At 58.4% G+C, this 24,815-nt stretch overlaps 1 protein-coding gene across 1 annotated transcript in view; it reads right to left on the bottom strand.

Annotated features, from left to right (window-relative positions):
* SLC12A7 (solute carrier family 12 member 7) overlaps positions 1-8,512 on the bottom strand; it is a 65,506-nt gene extending 56,994 nt beyond the window's left edge. The window contains exon 1 of the mRNA XM_072807407.1: positions 8,404-8,512. The gene's annotated coding sequence lies outside the window, so the exon portion shown is untranslated. The remainder of the gene's footprint in view (positions 1-8,403) is intronic.
* Positions 8,513-24,815: the final 16,303 nt, after the last annotated feature.

The following is a 24,815-nucleotide window of genomic DNA, read 5'->3' as shown; positions in this document are numbered from 1 at the left end:
AGGTGAGCCTTTGGAGCTAACATTCCACGGCATTCCTCTCAAACGAACACAGGGAAAACCCTGAGTTAAGTAGCATATGTCAACTCCATCTATTTTCTCTGGGCTTCTCCCCAACGCCCAAGTCTGCTCTGAACCTGCCTCCTGAGCTCAGGTAGTGTGGCCAGACCCTGCACACCACCGTCCTCACAGGGGGCATCTGAAAGAACCCGCCAGCCCCCACAGAGGGCAGTGCAGGAGTGCGGGCAGCGGGAGAGGAAGACACCTGGTCCCACAGACCCCACGGCCCCACGACCCCCATGCTGGCCCCTGGGGGGCATCTGTAGCCACCCAGCCTCTTTGAGTGAAGCCCACTAATGTCACCCACTCATGCCCAACTTTGAGTGGCCTCACAGCCAGGCCCTCCTTGGCATGGCCTGCGTGGGGTCTGAGCATCGTGGTCCCAGGAATTGAACTACAGAGAGAGGAGCATCCAGCCCCGACTGTGAGGGGCTGGGGGCCAGGTAGACTGCCGTGGGCACCTGCAGAATGTCCAGGGAGCAGACGCCACAGCCCCACACCGTTCATGAAGTGCACACACTCACCGTCCAGCGTGTGCACAGGTCACAGGGCCGGGACGGACGTTTGCAAATAACTAACGATGAGAACATGTGGCAAGTTGCTGCAATGGTCTTTCAGAAGTGACCATCTGAGTAAACAGGAAAAACAGGCCCTGGGTTCCCACCTCCCACCTGCAGCCCTTCCCTCCACTCTGTAGCAACACTGCAGCCACCCGCAGGCAGTGTCTCCTCTCTCAGCCTCTGTAGGTAACAGACTCTCTGGAGCTCGTGATTGTTTGTAACACTGAAGTATTTGTTCAGCCACTTGAAACGTACTCGTGAGACTAGTAGTGTCAGCAACAAGCAGGTTAGGGACGCCGGCGCCACAGCAGAGGAAGCGTGGCTCCGCTGCAGGGTGCAGCTCAAGCACAGACCTGGCACACCGTGGGCGAGCCCCCACTCGCGGCCTCTATGGAGGCTGCAGGTCTCAGCCCGCAGCGTGCGGGCAGCTCCCCTCTGAGGGTCCCTGGTGCGGGAGGCTGGTCCGCCAGCCCAGAGGCCGGAGAGGCCTGAACACAGGCTTCTGCTTCTCCATAGGAAAAGCCCCAAAGGGGTGGCTGGCAGCACAGTTTTCAGAGAAAATCTAAAACACCCACAAGGACTGGTAAATAAACACCCAGCCTTGCTGTGGACTCACCGAAAACGACAAGTCTTACAGCCTCAAGCTTCACATTCTGTTGGTTTCATAATCCCTTCCTTTAAAAATCAGAGCCAAAGAATACAAAGAATAAAGGCCTTTTTACTCAGAAAACGCACTTCCAATACATTAAGAGATAAAGTTTGGAAGAGCACGTACACACACGCGTCCACATCTGTGACAGCCTGGAAAAGGCTTTTTCACAGTGACTATTTCTGAGCACTTTCTCTTCCCATTATTGTGGGAAGATCATTATTGTGTCAACTTGCCTGGGTCACGGTGCCCAGATACTAGGTCAAACATTATTCTGGGTGTTTCTGTGAAGACATTTTTTAGATGAGATTAACATTCAAAGTATTGAAGGGAGCACTTGATGGGATGAGCACTGGGTGTTATTCTATCTGTTGGCAAATTGAACACCAATAAAAGATAAATTTACAAAAAAAAAATAAATAAACAGAAAAAAAAAAAAAACCAAAGTGGTGAGCTTTGAGCCTTTCCTATACAGGTGGGCCTCACCCAATCAGTCGAAGGCCCGGTTAGAACAGACGCTGACCTCCCCAGGCAGGAAGGAGTGCCACCAGCAGGCATCCCGTGGATGCTACAGCCCTTCCCTGGTCTCCTGCCCACTGGCCCACCCTGCAGATCTTGGACTCACTAAGCCACAGTGGCATGGACTAATCCAGTCTCTCTCTGCACACATCCTGTGGGCTCTGCTTTCCTGGGGTCCCAACTAGAACACTCACCACATCTCCTCAGGGGAGCATCACGGCTCCATCAGAGGGAAACTCACCCCCTCAGCCCACTGGGGGTGGCACTAGGCCTAGGCTGCTGTACAAGGAAGGCTCAGCTCCCAGGGCCCAGGGGGAGAGAGGATGAACAGGGGTGGAGGTGAGCAGGGAGACAGAGGATCCCAGGCAGTCTGTGTACCCAGCAGGGAGCCGGGCATGGGGCTCCATCCCATGATCCCAAGATTACAACCTGAGCTGAAACCAGGAGTCGGACGCTGGACCAGTAGAGCTGCTAGGCACCCCTGCCTGACCCTTGATGACATCACGCAGAAGCCGGCTCCACCGAGGGGCAAACCTATCCCTCTGCAGGTGGGAGAGACACGCACACCCTTGCTGTGCTGAGACACGGCAGGACAGCTCAGCGGGTGCCAGGGGCTGCGCTGGTCTCACCCCTGTGCGGGGCTCCATCCCTCCAGGCGCAGGAAGCTGGGTCCCCAATCCACTGTGTTTTGTCTCCAGAAGGAGGATATGTGGCAGCAGCGTGTCCCCATGTCTGGGGACAGGCCAGCACACCAAGCAAAAGGCAGCCCCAGCAGCCGCTGATGAGGGAGGACCCATCGGCCAGAGTAGCCACCCCAGTGCCCCACATCTGCTCTTCCTTCAGCTTGGAGACCTCAGCCTCCTGCTCTGGGGTCCCCAGGAGAGGGCAGCAAGGGACGAGGGTGAGGGGCCGCGGGCCCAGTGGCCAGGACATGCTGTTCCCAGGTGTCCAGGATGGAGGGGCCTTCCTGGCAAAGCTCCGGAGCCCAGGACGCTTCCTGGCCCCTGGAGGAGCAGTCTCAGGGGATGCAGAGCGAGGAGGGGTGGGTCAGACCCACAGCCCCTCTCCTGCCCCAGGACCAGCCCGGAAGGGCCTCACAGGGTGCTGCTGGAAACAGGAAGGTTCCTGGACAAAAATATCTCCTCCAAAAGGCCTGAGCTCACACCTTGCAGAGAGTAATTTAGATGAGAAGGACCCCTGCGAGAGGCTGCGCTGTGAGAGTGGATTTAATCAGAGCGGCCTCTTCCTCCTCCGGAAGAGCAGCAGCAGCTCCCTGAAGGAGCGGTGGGGGAAGGGACAGTCCCTCTCACTTCCTCTGCTGTGTGCTCCTCTGATGGCGGTAAAATATATCTGACATAAAACTTACAACTTCCAGCTGTTTCAGTGCCATACACAGCGGCACTCAGCACACGCACACCCCCTCCAGAACTTCTGTTCTCTCTCGAGGCCCTGGTGCCCATGGTCCTCCCCTCCATCCCTGTGGACGGGACCCCTCCAGGGACCTCTGGTGAGGGGCTCATGTGTCCCTCGTGACAGCCTCTCTCACTGAGCAGAGGGTCCTCAAGGTCTGTACCCGCAGCGGGTGTCTGGACAGCCCTCCCACACATGGACGGACCACGTCTTCCTGATTCCATTTTCCTGTCCACCACCTCTGCACACTATAGCCCTTGCTCGCGGGGACAGAGCCCAGGTGGGAGGAGGTGAGGGCCAGCAGCTGGGGGCACCGGGGCAGGCATGGGCAGTCCTGGCAGGACGGGGGCTCCCCCAGGTCCTGAGATCACCCATAGAGCCCGCATGGGTTAGGGGCTCCCCTGGGTCCTGGGCCTGTTCGCGCAGCCCCCTATGGCTTATGGATGGGGCTCCCCTGGGTCCTGGGCCCATCTGCACAGCCCCCTACGGGTTAGGGGCTCCCCCAAGTCCTGGGCCTGTCCGTGCAGCCCCTGTGGCTTAGGGATGGGGCTCCTCCAGGTCCTGAGCCTGCCTGCCCACACAGTCCCCGTGGCTTAGGGACAGGGTTCCCCCAGGTCCTGGCCCCACCTGCATAGCCCCCCATGAGTGAGGGGCTCCTCTGGGTCCTAGGCCTGTCTGCGCAGCCCCCCATGGCTTAGGGACGGGGCTCCCCTGGGTCCTGGGCCTGCCTGTGCAGCCCCCTCGTGGCCTAGGGACGGCGGTGTGGCCAATTGAACACACACTTAGGTGCAATTTTGATGTTTAATGGGAGTTGGTGCCTCCAAACCCACGACACCCCATGGAAAAGAAGCTAACCAGAGCGTTAAGTATCGAGGAGAGAAGTGAGGGACGCGCCCTCGGGCGTTGTCAGCGGAGCAAGAAACCACCCAGGGGAGCGTTCCTGGCAGTGACAAAGCCCGTGAGCTGTCCGTGAGAACTGGAGGCGGCTTGCAGACCAGCGTGAGGGCTGTGCTCCATGAAATATTTAGTAAAAAGAAAACAGAGTCTGCCCAGTGGGGTGGCAGGTGCTGTGACACCAGAGCTGGGGAGCCCACAGCCAGGACTCCAGCTCAGCCTTCCTTCCTGGGGCACCCGGGGCCACACTGAGCCTCCTTCCTGACCGGAAGGCGCCAAAGTGGGCCCGGGAAATGGGACTTTCCCTGCAGCAGAAACCCCTGAGCCACCTGTGAAGTCGCACAAAGTGCAGATGCACCGGCCGCACGGTGGGGGCAGGGTGACCCTGGGAGCCCATATCCCAGGGAGAGCAGGGGCGGTGGCCAGCGCCTCACTCCCGGTGCCCGCCTGGCAGAGGCTGGGCCAGTGGCATGCCCAAGGTCGTCCCGGGTCCCCACTAGTGACAGAGGCACCCCCTCTGGTCCTTGTCCCTGCAAGGGCAAGGCCCCTCCAAACACACCATCCCCTCTGGCCAGAGCAGGTTCTGAGGCTTGGTGGTCAACCCTCCCCTCCTCCTTGAGCGTGAAGGGCCAAGCACTCACACTCACTCACACAAAGACACACGTACACACACACTTGCATGTTTCCAACAGCAGGCCCACACTACCAACCCTCCAGGTGTCGTCCGAGGGTCTGTGGGACTCTGACACCCCAACCACATCAACTTCGGAGAAACAGAAAGTGAACCTTGCGTTAGGGACACTGGGACCGGGCCTGAGCCCCAGCGCAGGGTGGAAGCGGGGAGCCGCGTGGGGGCAAATGCTGGGGTGAAGGTCCACCTGACTCCACCCTGGGTGGCCCTGGCCTCCTGGGCACGGGCTCAGAGCACCCATGGAGGTGTGCTGCGGCAGGAGGACCTGTCCGGAGACTCAGGTCAGGCCCCTGTTGGAGGCCCCCAGGCCCACAGACCAGCCCAGACCACACACAGGGAGGTGGCTGCGGGGGTGCAGCCTCTGGGAAGCCCAGCTGACCTCCGAGGTGCGTGGCCCTGCACTGGAGGGGCAGCAGGTGGCTGTGGCCTCCCCAACCTCACTGTCCTTAGGGCAGCCTGCCTTCAGCCTGATGCTGCCTCTGTCCCTGTCCTCTGGCTGCAGGCAGGTGAGGTGGGTCCTCCAGGGTCTTGGTTCTGGATCTGAGGCCCCTCTGTGATCCACACAGGAACCACTCCAGGAGCCAGTACCGGTGTTTTACCTGGAAGTGGGAGATAGCCATGGTTCAGCCACCTCACCTTCCAGAACCTCCCAGACTAGCTGTGGAATGGCAGCCCCATCGCAGCCCAGCTGCACCCTCCCGGGCTCCTCTCCCCTCCTGCCCAGTGCATGCAGACCAGTCGGGGCAGACAGGCAGCTGGGGGTGAAGAAGCCCCCAGCATGGTCTGGCCGGAGACCCTGCCTCCCTCGACCAGGCTAACGGGACAGGGCACAGAGGCACTGTAAGACCCCTGTGCACCAGGGAAGCACTGGATGAGCCAGGGACACGGGGGTGGCAGGGGCACCCCACTTGCCGTGCTTACTACACTTGCCGTGCTCGCTACCCACAGCAAGCCAACCCGCCGGAGGGGAGCTGGTCTAAGGGCAAAGCCAGACGCTCAGCCCGGCAGATTTCTGCTGCGGTTCCTGATGTGGCACAAGGAGCCGTGGTGGCAGCAGGCGCGTCCTCCAGCGTTGGAAAGTCCCCCTCATTCACACCGTGGGAGGGCAACGCAAGATGAGGGCAAAGGCGTGCTGCAAAACCTGAGTTGCTTTTTAAACTTAGTGCGCACTGTCTTATCAGCAGCGTCAAATAATCGGTCTTTTGTTCTCCCGCAGTGGGCACAGCACACAATCATTTGATTGATCGCTGCTGGAACCAGCCCCTGTAACTGCCGCCCTGCTGGAGCCTGACTGTGTATCAGCCTGGGGCAAGAGCACAGCCAGGCGCTCAGAAGGGCTCCCCACCTGAGGGCTGGGGGATGGCTGGGCCCCTGAGGTCAGAGGGGAGGTCTGGCCCACCCCCCCCAGAGGAGGTAGAGGTGGCAGGGGAGAGTGCTAGGGGCAGGAGGGTGGCCCCCATCTACCACCTGGAGGGCTCAGGGGCAATGCTTGTGTCCCAGCTCAACATGAAGATGAAAATGTCAGTAGGTCCAAGGAGGACAGTGGGACAGCCTGAGACCTGAGCGTGTCTCCCAAGGGCATCAGCATGCTGGGCAACCGAGACAAGTGGGCAGAGGGGGCCAGAAGGGGGACGAGGTTCCAGGAGGACCCGGAGGGTCAGTCCCAGGGAGCTGGAACCTGGGCCCTGCTGTGCAGAACCGCTCTACCCAGAGTGTGCCCGCGGAGAGTCCGGTTTCTGCCAAGAGGTAAGGCTGCAGCCCCCTCCCCCTGGGGAAGACTGTGTCAGGGTCAGCAAGCCCGGGCTGGGGGCTCAGGGACCCCCCCACTGGGGCGGCCAGGAGAGGAGCCCCTCACTCACCACTGGTGAGTCTCACCCATGCTCTCTCAAAGTCTCTACTGACCCCTTTTGTCAGAGCGATTTCCCTCAAAGCAGAGCGGCCACTGGCAATCCAGAAATAATTACTTGTTCTGACTCGTGCTAATCTAATCGATGAGCATGAGCAGCAGAACCACACTGCTCACAGAGAAAAACAAGAGTAGGGTCTCCTGGGGAGCAGGGGGATGGGGAGGGAGGGAGCAGGACCTGAGAACAGCTGCCACCAGAGTGACAAGTGTCACGGCCACACCTGGCCACACTTGGCCACACCTGACCACGGCTCAGAGCAGAACTGGTGGAGACACGCACCCTAGTGCCCACCACGTGTCTGAGTGTCTGGACCAATGTTGTCCTTGATAGAGGGCATGTTCCACGTGTGTGAGTGCACACACATATGCGTACACCCACATGCCTACACACGCATACGTGCATGCCTACACACACACACACACACACACACCTAGCACACAGGATGCCTGTTGCTGGAGGGAGGCACAGCTCAGAGTTCATTGTAATGTTAAAGAATTTCCCAAGTAAGTCAACAAAGGCCTTGTTGGAAAGAATCTAGAATCCCTGGCACTCTCAGCTCTGTTCAACAAGCTGGTCCTCACTTCGTGCCCTGTCCCCCCTCTGCCCTGGGCCCCCATCTACCACAGGGGCCAGATGGAGGCCCTTCTGTCCAGGGAGCCACCTCCCCTCTCTGACCTGCAGGAAACGACTGGGCTCCTGAGAAGCTGCGGATTGTTCAGATGTCAGCCCAGAGGTGGACGCTCTATCTCCCAAATGGGGCCACCTTCGCGCAGACCAAGGGGCCGACTGCCCCCAGGACCGGCCTGAGCCTGGAGGGCAATGACCTCTCAGAATCCAGTCAAACCAGGAGCTGCTGGAAACCCGGCTTTGCCTGTCCTCCCATGTCCACCCTCCCCCACCCAGGGCGGTGGGGCGGGGACCTGAGACCTGAGATCTGAGCCTCAAGCCACTGTCCATACCCCGCCCCCCAGCACAGGAGGCCGATCACAGAGGTGCCCACCAGCACTTCTCAGGGCCTGCATATAACCATTCTCAAAACTGAAGCGCAGTCACTAGAAGTTTGATGATTAAAAGCTGAAGGTGGAAGGTCCACAGTGGACATAAACCAGGTGACTGGCCGGAGGGCTGGACAGGTACAACAGCACAGCTCTGATGGGCTCAAGATCCTGGCTGTCCTCACTGGACAGGATGAGCCCCAGCACCTCCGTGGTGGTCTCCAAGCACCCATCACCCCCAGGGTGAGCCCCAGCACCTCCGTGGTGGTCTCCAAGCACCCATCACCCCCCAGGATGAGCCCCAGCATCTCCCTGGTGGTCTCCAAGGACCCACCGCACCCCTGGGACGAGCCGGCATCTCCCTGGTGGTCCCCAAGCACCCACCGCTCCCCCGCCCCCTGGAATGTGACATGGACTGGCCGGCCCGGGCTCCAGGGGCAAGGAGGTCAGAGGGTTCCCAGGAGCTTTCACAATGGCGCAGGGAGTCGCATCCCCCTCCAGGGCGCAGGACCGGGCAGAGGGGGCGTCGAGGCGAGGCCAGGGTCCCCAGAGGAGCCGGCAGTGCGCGCGCCACACCAGCTCCACCCGGCCGCCGGCGCCGCTGAGGACGCACCAGCGCAGGGGTCCCCCGGCCCGCCCGGGCGCGCCCCCTCCCCTCCCGCTCCTCCGCCCGACGGCGTGGCCGCGCGCCCTGGACGGGGTCCCGCGGGCCCGCACCTACCGTAGCGGCTCGGCTCGCGGCAGTAGCGCAGGATGGGCAGCGCGTCCACTCTCGGCGCCTCGGGGCCGGCGGGGTCGGGCTCCGCGGCCCGCAGGGGGCTGGGGCGCTGGCTGCCGCCGCCCTCGGGCCTGGGCCCCGCGCCCCCAGCCCTGCCCGCCGCGGGGATCACCACGAAGCGCTGGGACATGGTGGCCCGAGCGCCAGCCCCAGCCTCCGGCCCGGCGCCGCCAAAGCTGCGGGGCTCGAGCCCGGTCGGTGCGGCCGCGGGCGGGGCCCAGGTCTGCGCGGGGAGGGCGGGGGCGGGGCGGGGCGGGGGCGGCGCCCGGGGAAGAGCCCGCCCCAGGGACCCGGCGCCGTCCAGGACCCGGCGGGAACAGGGAGCGGGGTAGGGGAGTGGGGAGCGGGGAGCGGGGTGCGGGGTGCGGGGTAGGGGAGCGAGCGGGTGAGCGGTAGGGGTGCGGGAGCGGTGTAGGGGAGCGGGGTGCGGGGTAGGGGTGCGGGGAGTGAGGTAGGGGAGTGCGGAGTAGGGGAGCGAGCGGGGTAGGGGTGCGGGAGCGGTGTAGGGGAGCGGGGAGTGAAGTAGGGGTGCGGGGAGCGGTGTAGGGAAGCGGTGTAGGGGAGCAGGGTGCGGGGTAGGGGAGCGGGGTTCAGGGAGAGGGGTAGGGGTGTGGGAGCGGGGTGCGGGGTAGGGGAGCAGGTCCGGGGGGCTAGCACCGCAAGGAGCACGCCTGGGGAGGTGGTCACCTGGGACCACAGTGGACATAAACCAGGTGACTGGCCAGAGGGCTGGACAGGTACAACAGCACAGCTCTGATGGGCTCAAGATCCTGGCTGTCCTCACTGGACGGGATGAGCCCCAGCACCTCCGTGGTGGTCTCCAAGCACCCATCACCCCCAGGATGAGCCCCAGCACCATGGGAAGGGCGCGTTGCCTCTGTGACACGCAAAAGGCTTTATCTCCAGGAAGTGTGTCTCTTCATAGCAGCAGAGCCTTGGGGATCTCCCTGCAAGACTTGGGCACCCCTCCCCCACCCAGGCCACAGAGGTCAGCTCCAGGGGCCATCAGATTCTGGAGACGCCTCTGGTCAGGGACAGTGACCACCCTGGGTGGCAGAATGGCAGCCAAGGGCCACTCACAATGAGGCAGGTACAGAAGTTCCTGAAGTGAGTGGAGGCCTCCTGGACCAAGGGTCTGGGGAAGGAACACCCTGAACCTGCAGGCTCCCATCCCCCACCATGGGCCTCTTGACCATTCAGGTGTTCAACACTTGGCCAGGAGGTCAGGCCCCAGCCTCAGACTTCTACCTGGATGGGGCAGAGATCACCAGGAAGGAGGGGGTGAGACCAGGAGCCTGGAACCAGGGGCAGGACAGGAAATGTGCACAAGAGCTAGCCTACTCTGCTTAGGTACCAGCCACACGGTACTTCTGTGTTAATATCGCTACCACTTTGTGCTAGCACTTTACAGCATTCAACATGTTTTGCACACGCATTTGTTCAACAGGATTTACTAGTGCGTAGCTATGCCAGGCCCCGCAGATGAGGGAGGAGACAGAAACCCCTGCCTCTTTGAAGCACACATTCTAGAAGGGAGGCAGCAAACAAGGGGTCTAGTGGGGTGAAAGTGTAAATGGGGTGACCAGGACGCCCTGGGAGGAGATGATCTCTGAGCGATGACTTAAAGGAGGTCAGTGATCAGCTGTGTGCAATTTCTACTCATTCACCTCAGGATCCATGATAGCTGCTCCTGGTCCAGCTGTCCCATTTGTATTCCAGCAGGGGCAGGGGTGGGGGCTCTCCAGGACGGATGGGGAAGGCGGGCCTGCCCTCCCCGCCCATTCTCATTCGGTGTTTTCTGGGCCCCTTCTGCCCGTTGCATGTTTGCCCGAGATGAACAAGTGAGTGAATTTGCAAAGGTTCCCCCCAGTCCATGGATGCTTGTGTGGGAAAGGCAGCGAGTTATAAACAACCTTGCTGAGCACTGGCTGCTCACAGTGTCCACCCTTCGTCCGGGCTCCAGGGATGTTTCATGAAGTTTGCTTGTACATGTTCACATTTCTTGTTCCCGATGTCACGGGTCTTGCAACTACATCTATGTGTAAAAATAGAATCAGAACACACCGCAGCCAGCGGGTGTGCCCTCCGGGGCTGGCCACTCTCAGACATCCCGTCGTCCAGCGGGGTCTCCAGGTCGGGAGCTTTCCTGCCCATACAGCACTGCGGTGACATCCTTCCTCGCTGTGCCTGCTGTGCTTTCTCTCTGCGTCTCTGGCCTCATGCTTGGGGTTGCCTGGACGTCCCCGGAGAGTGTGAAGTAGCACATGGGCTATATAGCTCCTGCTGCTCTGAGCTGACAGTGGGACAGTCTCCGGCCTCCCAGCCAAGCAGGGTGCCGGCCCATGGGGAGGACAGGGTCTCTCACTCTGCTCAGCGACACCCTTGGCAAGAGCAGGACCCCCTGGCCCGGGGGGCTTTCAGCCATCACAGGCCCCTGGGGTCACGGAGCAGGGAAAGGACTCCACTCTGTCCACACGAGGCCCTGAGGCAGCTGTGGACAGGCCTGGCCGGGAGCCCTGGAGCTATAGCCGAGGCTCCCGCCATGAGCTCTGTGCCCCTGGAAACTTCCCTTCCCCAAGTGGGGCCCCAGTGAGAGTCTCTGGCCTCGATTCTCAGGTGGCCTCTCCCAGGTGCTCTGTCAACATCATCGTCTACCTAGACTGCAGTTGTAATCTCCTCAACCAATACAATTCTATAGTCTCTAAGCTTCAGATTTATGTATGTATGTATGTGTGTGTATGTGTGTCTCTGTGTATGCATGCATGTGTGTATGCACACATGTATGTGTCTCTGTGTCTGCAATTTACGTATGTGTCTACATCTGTGTGTGCGTGTGTATACTTATGTATGTATGAGTGTATGTGTGCATGTATTTATATGCATGCATGCACACATCTACATGTGTGTGTTTATATGTTTACATGGGTGTGTCTATATGCTGCATGCTTGTATCTACATGTGTGTGTATGTGTGTGCATTTATATGCTTGTACCTACGTGTGTGTATGCGTATTTATATGCTTATATCTGCATCTGTGTGTATATGTGTGTATTTATATTCTTGTATCTACGTGTGTGTGCACGCCTGTATATAAGTGTGTATGCACGCATACATTTATTGGTTTGTTGACTGTTAATTGGGTCTCCAGTGCAGACCATCAGACTCATCACTGTGGGCAGAGTTCCCTGGTCGTGACCCACACGAACAGAATAGCAGGACAGAGCACTCTCCTGCACCAGCTGTGCCCCTGGCAGCTCTGGCCACCCTCCAGTCCCTGCGTTGTTTTCCAGAACATCCCATCACTGGTGTCCATGCTGCAGCATGCAGCCTTTAGGTCTTAGCCTGGACAATTTCAAAACACATGCTTTGGTTGCCCGCTGTGGCTGTAAAAACGTCCTGGGGAAAAAAAATGTCCTGGGAAAGCACTTGTATGCATCCAACTTTGAGGAGACGGGCGCTGCCAGACCTCCAGCTGCAGTGCTGGCAAGTGTGAGTGGTCCACACAGGCCCTGAAAGCACCAGCTCAGAGTCGTTCCATTGACAGAAGATGGGCAGCAGAGGATGAGTGTGTGTGTGTTGGGGCGGGGGCCCTGGGCCCACAGGTGGGACGAAGCAGGCAGCACCTGGCGTCTGACCAGGTGTGTGGAAATCCCCCGGCATCCCTGATGCTGGCCTGGCCTTCTGGGGGAGACAGCCCTCTCAGATGACAGCAGCTACCCTGGGCTCACCCACGGGCCATGCTAGGCCACCCACAGGGTTAAGGCCAAGAAGGGCCCCTGGGAGCACTGACCCACCGGCTGCCTGAGCCACCCTGTCCTCAGCACCTCAGCCCAGAGCCTGCGCTTCAGCACACCAGGTGGGCCCTGGAACAGGTGCTGATCAGAACACGCAGCCAGCTGATGTGTCTGACAGTGGGGAGACGGGACATACTCTGGCTGTGCCTTGGGAACAGAGGCACCGTGGGTCCCAGAGCCTGGACCCTTCACTCCAGAGCTCTTCAATGACTCCAGGAGAGGACAACCCCCCAACACCTCCAGGGCTCAGCCAGAGTCTGGCTCTCGCTGCCTCGCTCAGCAAGCCCATGTTCTGGGGGACCCCAGAAGGACTCTCCAGAAACCTGGAGTCTGCCCCCTACCAGCAGCCACCTATGGGGGAGAGGCCGGGTGTCTCAGCAGGGCGGCCCCCTACTGTCAGGACTGGGCTCCCAGAGAGAGCCTGGCAGTGAGTAGAGGATCGGTCACAGGGGTGGGAGCCGAGGCAAGGAAGACACAGAGCAGAGACAGAAGTGGGGGACAAGCAGAGACAGAGGCAGAGGCAGAAGGGGGGGCAGGGCCCCACCAGGCTCTCCGCCTGTGCCCCCAGCCAGGCCCTCACGACCAATGCCAGGCCAGGCTGTGCCCACACCTTGGGACCACTCCAGGCCCTCGCGGGATCCAGGGATGGGCAGCCACGCCGGGAAACTGCCCAGGGTGTGTCAGGCAGTCCCTGAAACTCAGCAGCAGTGTCTGTGCGGCCGGTCTGGGTGCCGGACTCACTCACACCGTGTCTGTCTTTCTCTGATTGACTTACCTCACTCAGCAAATACCCTCTAGTTCCATAGCTCCATCCTCATTTTGCAAATGACAAGATTTCAAACTCTTTCATGACTAATGTCCCGGTAATACTGTATATGCACCACCTCTTCTCTGTCCGTTCGTCTGTCCGTGGACATCTGGGCTCTCTCCATATCTCGGCTGTTGTAGCTAATGCTGCTGTGGACATTGGGGTGCAGGCATCTCTTTGAATTACTGTTTACCTTTAGGTAAATACCCAGTTGTGCAATTGCTGGGTCCTAGGGTAGCTCTATCTTTAACTTCTTGAGGACCCTCCACACTGTTTTACAGAACAGATGCATTCTGTTTGCATTCCCACCCACAGGGCAAAAGGGCTCCCCTTTCTCACATCTTTACCAACACTTGTTTTTTGTGTTCTTGATCTCAGCCCTCCTGGCAGGTGTGAGGTGGGATCTCACTGAGGTTCTGGGTCTGCGTTTCCCTGATGCTGAGGGATGTGGAGAATCTTTTCATGTGTCTATTACTCATCTGGATGTCTTCTTTGGACACATGTTGGTCCATGTCTTCTGCTCATTTTTTAATTGGGTTATTTGTTTTTTGATTATTGATAAGATCTTTATATATTTTGGATACTAGCCCTTTACCTCATATATCATTTATGAATTTCCTCTCCCATGCTGTAGGCTGCCTTTCAGTTTTGTTGATCCTTGGCTGTGCAGAAGCTTTTTATCTTGATGAAATCCCAGTAGTTCATTTTCTTTACTTTCTTTTTTTTTTAAGATTTTATTTATTTATTCATGAGAGACACAGAGAGAGAGAGAGGCAGAGACATAGGCAGAGGGAGAAGCAGGCTCCCTGCAGGGAACCCGATGAGGGACTCAATCCCAGGAACTTGGATCACCCTGAGCCAAAGGCAGATGCTCAACCACTGAGCCACCCAGGCGTCCCCAGTAGTTCATTTTTTCACTTATTTTCCTTGACTATGGAGACGTGTCTAGTAAGAAGTTGCTGCAGCCAAGGTCACAGAGATTGCTGACTGCGTTCTCCTCTAGGATTTTGTTGGGTTTCTGTCTCACATTCAGGTCCGTCATCCATTCTGAGTTCATGTTTGCATCTGGTGTAAGAAAGCGGTCCACCTTCAGTCTTCCGCACGCGGAATGTTCCCAACACCACTGTCTTTTCCCCATTGGATGTTCTTTCCTGCTTTGTCGAAGATTAACCGACCACATAAGTGTGGGTTTCTGAATAAACCCATTTTTGTTGGTAGAATAACTGTTTTGTTTTTAAGGCTCACAGATTCACATTACAAGCCCCCACCCTGTGAATCCTGGTGACCCTCAAACACCTATTTGGAGGTTAACCTTCCCGGGCTCAGTGGACGGTGACCAGATTGGGTTTCAGGCTATGGGAAAGCAGTGTGTCACCTCTGCGTGAAATGCACCACCCTTGTGTGAGAGCAGGGGGCCCACCCCTCATTCCTGCAGGGGGGTGGAGGGGAGGGAGTTGGCAGCCGCTCCGGAACATTCTCACGCACAGCAGTGGGGGCTCAGAGCCCTGTGAGGTCCATGCTTCCTCTGTTTCTTCATTGTCTTTATTTTTTTTTAAGATTTTATTTATTTATTTGAGAGAGAGATAGAGAGTGTGGGCAGGGGAGGGGCAGAGGGAGAGAGAGAGAGGCAGACTCTCCAAGGACCCTGAGATCATGACCTGAGCCGCAGGCAGACGCTGCACCAACGGAGCCCCCAGGTGAACCCCTTCACTGTCTTTAAATACTGCCTTGCTTTTGGTTTTGGGGAGGCTGGATGCCGTGCAGAGCTGCTCCCGCCCTGGCCACCCCTCACTCCCACCCTCGCTGCCCCTCTGAGGCCAGGAGCCAGGAGTTGTAGTCCTCTCATGAACCCTCAGCTGGGCTCACAAAGGAGTGAACGTTACAAACAACAGATTCGAGTCAGGAACGTATTGATATTGGCTCATCAGTTGTAATAAATGCAGCACATTAACACAGAACGTTCAAAACCAGGGAAATGGGGCACGGGTTAGAGGGGGTATATGGGAACCGTCCGTACTCTCCATGAAGTTTTCCTGTGACCCTACAACTGCTTTAAAAAAGTCTGAGTTGAAAAAAAATCAAGTGGATGGAAAGACATTACATTCTTTAAGACCCTGGAATGAACCAGCTGGGACAAAGTCCTGAAAGATCCTATTTTTTCTCAACTGGTTTCTTGAGTTCTGTAGTAAATGTGTGACCTGTTGATACCCAGGAAGGCAGTGACCAGCGCCAGACACGAGGCCTAGGGAGTGCTGTCCAGGCTGGCCACTCAGGGAAGGCCACGGCAGCCAAGCCCTCCATTGCCTGGGGCAGCTTCTCATGACCAAGAACCAAGGACCCGAACGGGCATCATGGGTGACCCCCACCTGCGTGGGCAGAGAAGGTGTGCCTCCCAGGGGAAGGAGGACATTGCCACCTGAGGCTCTCACTCCACAGCCCCTGGCAGGGTGCCCCAGCCCTGGACGCTGGTAAAGGGACCGCTGGCAGTGGCTCCCGCAGCGGTGCCCGCCCCTCCTCCTCAAGAGGCACAGGGATGCTCCCGTGTTCTCCACGCAGGACTCCAGGAGGAGGCTCCTTTTGGGGTACCTGGAACTGTGTGCTGAAAGGCTCTGGGTGGGGCTGGAGCTGGACCCAATGCGGCCAGCTCAGGCGGACTCGGGCTGACATCACCCACAGTCCTCACCTCTGAGGCCAGAGGGGCTGCTCTCCAGCCCCACTCTGTTGCAGACTCACCAGGGGAGTTTGGACGATGGCTCAGCAAATACTCATCCCCTCCCTCTCCCAGGGTCTGGGGACTTCCCTGCCCCTGTGGTGCTGGGCTGGACAGGTGGCTTGCTCTGGTCGATGGAGTGGTAGTGACTTTCTGCAGATGGGCTGGTCTTCTGTTGCCACAAGGAGAATGTACATGTCTGGCCTGCTGGCCTCCAGAGGAGGGGGAGCCTCGGAGAAGCTTCGGAACCAGCCCACAGCCTGGGGCTAAGGCCAGAGGAGCCAAGCCTGACCCGCTGACCCCCAGCTGGCCTGGTGATGTGTGAGTGAGGGGAAGAATGGGAAGAATTACAGTGTCGGAGTGGTTTGTCACTCAGCTGTAGCCCAGCAACTGCTAACCAATACAATTGTTCTGTGCACCAGGCAAATCTCTCAAAGGCTCAGTTTCCTCTCATTTGAAATGAGGACAATGATGCCGTCCCTGTCGGACTGGTACAAGGGTTACATGACTCAGGTCATGGCACTTAATTTGCAAAGCACGAGTGAATACTGCTCTCGTCACTAACTCTACAGGTAGCCGGAACCAGATGAGACCACGGGCCGCTGGGTGTGCCCTGACTCAGAGCCCCTGTTTGTGAAGCTAGCTACAGCTCTCATGTGTGCACTGCCATGGGGAGTCCTGCCCACTGCTGTAGCCCTCTGTCGCTGGCCACCAGGAGCTTGAGGGACAGAGGCAACAAAAGGGGGCTGGGGGCAAAGCTGGGGGCCAGGAGTGTGATGGAACGTGCTGGACACATGCTGGGCTCCTGGACATCAGCAGGGAAGTGATTCACACTCGAGACCAAGGGGGTGACAGGGAGAGTCTCTCCCCCCACAACTGCTTCTGAAAGATGCTTCCTGGCTAAAGGGTCATCACTGTGCCAATAAAGGACCATGTCACCTGTTCTGGGGAGACAGCACTGGGCCCCATAGACAGAGGGCCACAAAAAGTACTCCCAGGGTCCTCAGGACAACCCAAGGGGGAGTTAGATTTCTTTTGGTACCACTTCCCCCTTTTAAAATGTCCTCTGGCTCTGAACCAGGGCCCTGGAGTTCCCCTGTGTGCCTGCTGGATGGCCCCACTAGCCCAGTGCACCCTCTGGGACAGAAGCAGCTGCCCATGGCCCTTGGTTCTCCCAGGCGACCCTTCTGTACTGTTTATGGCTTTGTTTCAGCACCCAGGATGGTGTACAGTGCCTCTAACATTCAGAAATAAATATGGAGGGCAGCCCCGGTGGCTCAGCGGTTTAGCACTGCCTTCAGTCCAGGGCGTGATCCTGGAGATCCGGGATCGAGTCCCACGTCGGGCCCTGCATGGAACCTGCTTCTCTCTGCCTGTGTCTCTGCCTCTGTGTGTGTGTGTGTGTGTGTGTGTGTGTGTGTGTGTGTCTCATGAATAAATAAATAAAATCTTATAAAAAGAGAAATAAATATGGAATGATGGATAAATGGATGGCGGATAGATGGATGATGAAGGGGTGTGTGGAGGGATGGTGGATGGAGGGATGGAGGGTGTATGGATGGTTGGAGAGATGATGGGTGGATGGAAGAAGGTATGATGGAAATGGGTGAATGAATGATGGATGGAGGGAGGGATTGACAGTAGATGGAGGGGTGATGGATGGATGGTTGGAGAGATGATGGATGGGAGGAGGGATGATGGGTGAAGGGAGGGAGAGATGACAGGTGCATGGACGATGGAGGTAGGGAGGGAGGGATGGTGGATGGAGGAATGGAGGGATAATGGAAGGAGAGGTGGTGGATGAACGATGGATGGATGGACCATAGAAGCATGGACAAATGTCTGGAGCTTTCCCTACAGAAGGGTTGGCACTCAGTGAATGTTGATTCTCATTATTATTTTCTTCTGGAAAGTGTTGGAATGGCTATTGGCTCATGGATATTTGGCTTAAGTTCTGCATCTCTCCCTTGAATTTTGTGCTGAGGAGTTTGGTCTAGGCAAGGAGACAGAGAAAGGGAAAGATAAGGAAACAGGTGCACAGGAGGGCACATGCAGCAGACTATGCTGGGGAAGATGCCACGACTGGCTCCAGAGATAGTGGGATGACTCAGAAGGCTGGTTGGGATCATAGTGGGGCCTGATAGAAGCCAAAACAAGGGGATCAGGGAAGACCACACAGGAGGAGCAGTTGAGCAGCTGGGAGTGACCCCATTGGCCTCCATCCCAATGGCCATCTCCTCTTGCCCACCCTGCTGGGGAAGCCCCGGTTTGTCCAGGTGCCCACCTCTCTGGTTCCCAAATCTGAGCCCATCTCTGTAGTCCTACCCTCTTTCTTGTGCTGGATTTCGGTGTGGATATTTGATAAGTGTCTAGCCAAGGAGCAGTGAGGGTAGGTGTGAGGGGCAAGGGCGGGGGAAAGGGGGCATCTCTGGGAATGATTTCTGTAGGACCATAGGACAATGTTTCAGTTGGAATGACAGTCTCCTCCTCAGGCCCACAGCTGGGGTGTGGAAAGCCCTGTGCCGAGGTCTGTGGTCCATGGGCTCGTACCCTGTGGCTAGTCCAGGGGGAGATAGTCCTGTTCTTAGTTGGGCTCATTCTGCAGTGGTGCCTGGTACTGTGGGGGTCAAGTCAGACAGGTCAGCCCAGGTTCTGAAATCAGTCTCGGGGATATCAGGATCAGGATGCTCAGTCACCCCTGTGATGGACACCTTGGGCCTCTCCTGCCTGGAAGGCCCAGTCCCAACCCTAGCCATGTTGCTTCTAAGTCCCTGGGTCAACCTTTTGCCATAGGCCCCTCCCTATGGCAAGGCTTGCCCCACTTTGGACGTGTAAATACGGAAACTTGGGCCACCTGACCTGCTGCCTTCCTCAGCATAGTGACCTGATCCTTTGGGCTCCTCTGGCCCCTCAGTCCCTTGGGAGGTCAGGTTTCCTGGGCTGAGTGTCTCAGCCTAATCAAACAAGGGGTGCCCAGGATAACCCTGGCCCTGAGCCTCCCTAAACTATCTCCCAAGGCTTGGGGGCACATAGTGTATCAGACCCTGTGGTCCTCAAGCCTCAAGGGGCTGTGGACCCCAGTTGGCTCTGCTTCCCATTCTGAGTGGCCTGGGTGCTGTCCATGAGCAGGCAGGCCGAACCCCACAGGCTTCTCACATCACACAGAATGCTCTCCGAGAATGGCGGAGACAGAACACATTCGGTACGTGCAACCTACTTCCCATCACCCGTCCACCCAGCCACCCATGTAGCCACCCTCTAACCCCATCAATCCATCCATCCATCCATCCATCCATCCATCCATCCATCCATCCACCATCCTTCCACTCCTCTATTCATCCATCATCCATCCATCCGCCATCTATCTACCCCTCCCTCTCTCCCTCCATCATCCATCCATGCATATATCCACTCCTCCATCCATCCACCCACCATCCTTCCACTCCTCCTTCCATTCATCATCTCTCCCTCCCTCTATCCATCCATCATCCATCCACTCATCCATCCACCATCCTTCCATCCATCATCCAACCATCCACCTATCCATCCACCCATCCATCATCCACCACCATTCTACCATCCTTACACTCCTTCATCCACCCATCCACCATCCTTCCATTATCTATCTACCCCTCCCTCCCTTCCTCCTTCCTCCCATCCATCATCCACCTATCCATCCATCCATCTGCCATTCTTTCACCATCCTTCCACTCATCCATGCATCCATCATTCATGGAACAGGGAATGCGGAGGATCAGATGCTGCACAGGGCTGGGGACACAAATGGGAGCCCCTGTGGTGGCTCCCCTGATGTGCCTGCCATCGAGAGGAAAGAAAGTGGAGCCGAGCGTATGTGTGAGGAGCCCAGAGAAGGGCAAGGTCATGGTGGGCAGTACAGGAGGAGGGAGTGTGGGGCCCATCCTGCCCATCAGTACAAAGATGAGGGTTCAGAGCAGTTAGGAAGAGACAGAAGATGTCAGCGCAGCGGCCCCAGACTGCAGGCAGCTTGGAGCAAAGGAAAGATGAGAGCTTGGTCCTGCTTCCAGCTTCCTGGCCAATTCTGCCTGCAAGGATCCTGAGCTCTTTCTTCTGTTGTTGAGATATTTTCAATTTGTGCATCTGTCACTTGAAGTCCAGAGAGGGATGATGGTAATGAGTGAAATAACCTCCTTGATCCTTCCTTTCTCCTCCACTCAGGCTGCCGTGTACCTGGAATCTTCAGTGGCTCCCTAGTTCCAGGTCTAACCCCTGTGTGTCCGTCAGGGCTCCTAGAGGCTCCTCCCCATTCTGCACACTCATCTTCCATCTCACCCTCCCCTCTGTGCATGCCCTGGATCGCCAGCCTTGCCCCCACCCCCACCATGATTACTCCTCCAGGGTTGGCTCATTCCCAACTGGCCCTCACTCCTCCCCGCCACCCCCTGTTGCAGGGGCAGCCCTTCCTTGTGCCTTTGTTCTGTAGGGTGTGTGCGACCACCTGCCTTGGCTCCAGTGTGCTGGGGTCCCTCCCACACAGGCCTCGCTTGGAGCCACACAAACATGGCAGCTGAGGATGGACACACCTGGACACGTGGGTGCTCCAAGGAAGGGTTGGGTGCTGCCAGGGTGCAGCTTAAGGCAAGAGCAGTGCTTTCTGACAAAATGCCCTCCTTCCTGTGGTGCCAGCCGCATGGGGCACATGTACCCTGCGGGTGCGCTCAGAGGCCAGGGCTCTGGGGGCTCTTGCCCTCCTCTCGAAGTGCGGTTTACACGTAAGGATGTGGACAGACCTTAGCTGGTCAGTCAGAGCTTGGAGGATCGTGTACCTGTGCAGCAGCCTCCAGCACAAGATACAGACACGCCCTCGCTGGAAAGTTCTCTCGGCCCACAGGTAACCACTCTGCACAAACCAGATGGCGGGGTGTGTCGCTGCTCACCTCTCCTTCCTTCCCACCAGTGAAGCGAGATGTCAGTGTGGATGCCTCAGTGGTTTCTCCAATCTCCTGCTGACAGAGGCCGGGCAGGTGCAGGCGGGGCTGTGAGAGACCAGGCCCCTGCAGGCCTGTGCGCGCCAGCGTCCCTGTGGACATGCCGCTGTCTCTCCTGGGCGGGTACTTACGAGCAGAGTGGCCAGCCCACGGATGAGAAGTACGTTTAATTTTTTGACAAAGTCCCAAGCATCGTTCCACAGTGGTCGTCCCCTTTTACACTCTTGGAGTCCCTTTGAGTTTCGCGAGGCAGATCGTCTTCCACGCTCACACCTGGCCTCTCTCCTACTTTGGCATTTGGTTGACACAGGAGAATAAAAGCCACACTCAGAGTTGTCCAGGCCCAGGGACCAGACACACACTTTATACACATTATACCATTTCTATACAGTCCTAAAAAACACCAACATTTTAACTGATGTGGAAACTGAGGCACAGAGGAGTAACTCAGGGGGCTCCTAGCCGGTGGGCACTGAGAACCTTTGCCCTAACTGCCTGACATCAGAGCCTGCCTTAGAGGTGTTTTCCTCTCGCCCGCCCTGGCACCGGGCCTCTGTTCTCCTGGCCGCTGGGACTGGAAATCCCCCTCCCTGTGGATCCTTGTCATCGCCTTGATTTGTTTTCCAAGGTTAATCGGCCTTAGGAAAAATACATCACGCGGCCTGGGGTTGACCTGCTGGCTGTTGTTGGGTGAAGAGCAGACCTGGGGTCTGGGGGCTCCCAGCCTGGGTGGCCGCCGCTCTTTCCCCACCTGCGAGGAGGGGCTCCCCTCCGCAGAAACCCTGGAGTAGGTCACAAAGGAGGGAGTGGGCAACAGGTGTTGGGTGAGGTCTTCTGTCCTCTTGGGTTCCTTCGAGGACCCCAAACTGTGCTATGAGCCAGAGGCCCGGCACCCTGAAGGGAGATGTAGAACAGAGTCGCCCAAACCGAGAGGAATGGCAGGGAAGGATGAGGTGGGCGGGAGACCCCACCCCGACGGGCTCTCTCTGGAGATGGCGACCCCCCTTCCATGGGACCAAGCAGGGCTGCGCAGCCCTGGGGGTACCCGGAGGGGGTACCTGCCTCCCCATGGGCCTGGGGGCTGGAGTGCAGCAAACCCTTGCCCTCCCTGCCCCCTTCCTGGGGCCGTCTGCATGCAGAGCCGTGGCTCTCTCTGCTGCCCACCTCCCCCACCCCCCATGGAGGGTCAGCGTGCAGGCTCTAGCCTCGGTGGGTTCAGGGGGCCCTGGCACGCCCATCCCGGCTTCACAAGCAGTTGTCAACTATTTAGGGATTTGTGGGCTGCCTGTTAAACACCAACAGCTCGAAATCAGCCGAGGTAGAAACATGTTCACCAGAGAACCTGGCAAATGCTATGAATTGGGTTGTTTTTTTCTGGGGGGCTGGTCACCAGCATCCCATTCTGTGTGTGGGGACCCCAAGGCTTTGTGACAGTCGGACCAGAGTGGGGGTGAGGGGATCCGTCAGTGGGGCGACAGCGTGCAGCCTTGGTTGGATCCAGCCATGCGTGTGGTGGAACGGAAGTGCCCGATTCAGGTCCCGACTCGGCCCCGGGGCAAGAGGTGCCCGGTTTCCTGGACATCCCGGTAGCACTGGGTGGGGTTGCCCTGGGTGCAGCCAGCACGGTGGCTCCCACGGAGCTGGTGAGTGGGATGCAGGGGTGCAGTGCGGGTCTGAAAGGCCCGGCGGGCCACACAGGCCCCTTCTCTGAGGCTGCTCGCGGCGTGAACTCACCGTAGTTAAAGTGCCTGCGACGCGCTGAGCAAATAGAGGATATTCTGCTCACAAGGCTTCGTGTTTGTGGAGATTTTGAACTTGAAAGAAGCAGCTCACATTTTGAGACGGGGATACAGAGCCAAGACGGCACCTGCGGTCAGAACAGTTGACTTCATCTCCCCTTCTTCCCTGTTAAATCCAAGCCGTGCACATCTGTTTGTCACCTCGCATCTGTTCGGGAGCAGGGAGGGGCGTAAAAGCCACCTGACCCTCTCCAAGTGCCCCTGGCTGCCCCTGGTCCCCGGCAGGCACACATGGAGCAGCGGCAGTGGATGCTCACACACGGCGGGACCACGACCCCGCCAGGCCCCTGGGGAGGGTCTCAGTGACCCAGGGGCCCAGGCAGGTAACTCTTCAGCGCCACTTGGCAGGAGAGCCGGTGCTGGGAATCCCCTGAGCCCGCAGGACACTGACAAAAGGTGCATTATAAGTGGGTAACAGGCAGACGTGTCTTCATTTCTTACTGGAGAACTGGGCTGAGAGGCTCGGTGAGGAGGGGCGGCTGGCGGCCCCCACGAGCTTGCCCGGGCCATATCCACGCACAGGCAGGTGGAGGAGCAGGTGTCAGAGGCCCTCCGTGAAGCCAGAGCCTCCGGGGGTGGGCGGGGGCGGCCTGGCGGGGAGGATGTGGCTCCCCGGGTCCCCAGGGCAGGGGTCCCCGGGCCAGGGCGGGCAGCTCCTGGCGGCCTGTGAGAACTCAGGCTCCGAGAGCTGGGCCAGGCCCCCCCAGAAGGACACTGGTCCAGGTTCGCCCAGTGAAGAGTCCCACACTGGTGCTACAGCCGTGGGAACAGTCATGCTCTGGACACTCTGGGGTCTCACGTGGTAGAAACCAGCCTGATCCCAGGCCTTGCGAGTTTTTTTGTGCCCAAGTAAAGCGTCGTGCCACAGGGTGGGTCAGAGCCCCGGGCGTCCTTCCAGCTGTGCTGAGTGGGTCTCAGGAACGGCAGGTGCAGGGGTGTGTTCACAGCCCTCACCCCAGGTGGGGGCACTGCTCCTGTGCATTTAGGCCCCCGTGGGACTGGTTACAGGTCCCGAGTGGAAAATGTCAGAGGAGCAAACGGTCTGGCAATGAGAACCTATCCCATGGGTGTTACCACTGACCCGCATTCTCCCAAATTCACATGCTGAGGTCCTACCCCCAGTGCTTGAGAACAGGACTGATTGCACCGGGTCTTTAAGGACACAATTCGGGCTCGACCAGGTCCTCAGGTGGGTCTGCTCCAGCGTGGGGGAGGCCACGGGCACAGGATGGGCACCAGGAAACACGCAGTGAGAGTGCATTGGTGGTGGTGGTGGGGGGGACTGGAGAGACAGGGGCTCAGGGGGCAGGGAGGGGTCTGGGGAGGACTCCCTTGATGGGTCCTGGCCTCAGGGGGGCTTTGTGTGTGGGGGGTCCCTGCATCAGGGACCTGTCAGCCCATCATCATTGCTGGGGCCCCTTCAGGCCATCCCCATGACCCTGCTGGCACCTGGCTAAGCCTGGCAGGGCTGCCCACTGGGAGCTCGGGCTGGGCACAGCTGCCCTTCGCCCTCCTCAGACCCTGCCCCCCACCCCCCCACCCCCGTGCTCCTGGTCTCCGACTTTGCTCTCATCCGAACCCCCGCACACCCTTGCCCTGGATGGCCCTGCTTCCAGCCTGCATTCCTCGTCAGCTCTGCTCTATGTCCCCCCTTCAAGGCCTCAGCCCTGGTCCCCTGGCTTCCAGGCTGAGCAGGCACCAGTTGGCCTGAACCTTGCCCCTCCAGCCCTGGGGGTGAGCTGGACCCTGCTCCGGCTGACCCGGGCTGGGTAGGTCCCTGGGCCTCACCACCTGCACGTTTGTTACATCTGCTACCACAGGACGCCCTGCCATCGTCCCGTCCCAAGGGAACTGGCACCTTTCTACGTTCTCAGACCTCACGGGAGGCCTTGGATGCCCTCAGGAGCTCAGCTCACCTTCCTTAAGGTAGAATGTTCCAGAATTCAAGGATCACTCAGAAGGGTTGTGATACCTGGGAGCAGAAGGTAGAACACGGGGGTCAGACATAATGGGAAGCCCAGCACTTTTGTGCCCGACAGTCCGTGGGCACTGTGTCCCAGAGGGCCCATCCAGGGTCTGGGGAGGCCAGGGTGACCCACACCCAGAGGACTCAGAGCGAGGCTGGCTGGTTCTGGAGACGAGCCGACAGGCACAGGAGCGGACTTGGAAGGAGGAAGTAGAGGTCATAGGAATATCACCTGATGCCACCTGTGTGAAGAAGGTGGCGTTTGGCTGTTGACCACAGCTGAGTCCGTCCTCTGGCCCTCGAACAGTGGC

This window comes from Canis lupus, chromosome 31, assembly GCF_048164855.1.
Source record: "Canis lupus baileyi chromosome 31, mCanLup2.hap1, whole genome shotgun sequence".
In the NCBI taxonomy this organism is placed as follows: domain Eukaryota; kingdom Metazoa; phylum Chordata; class Mammalia; order Carnivora; family Canidae; genus Canis; species Canis lupus.
This window is presented reverse-complemented; position numbering and strand designations above follow the sequence as displayed.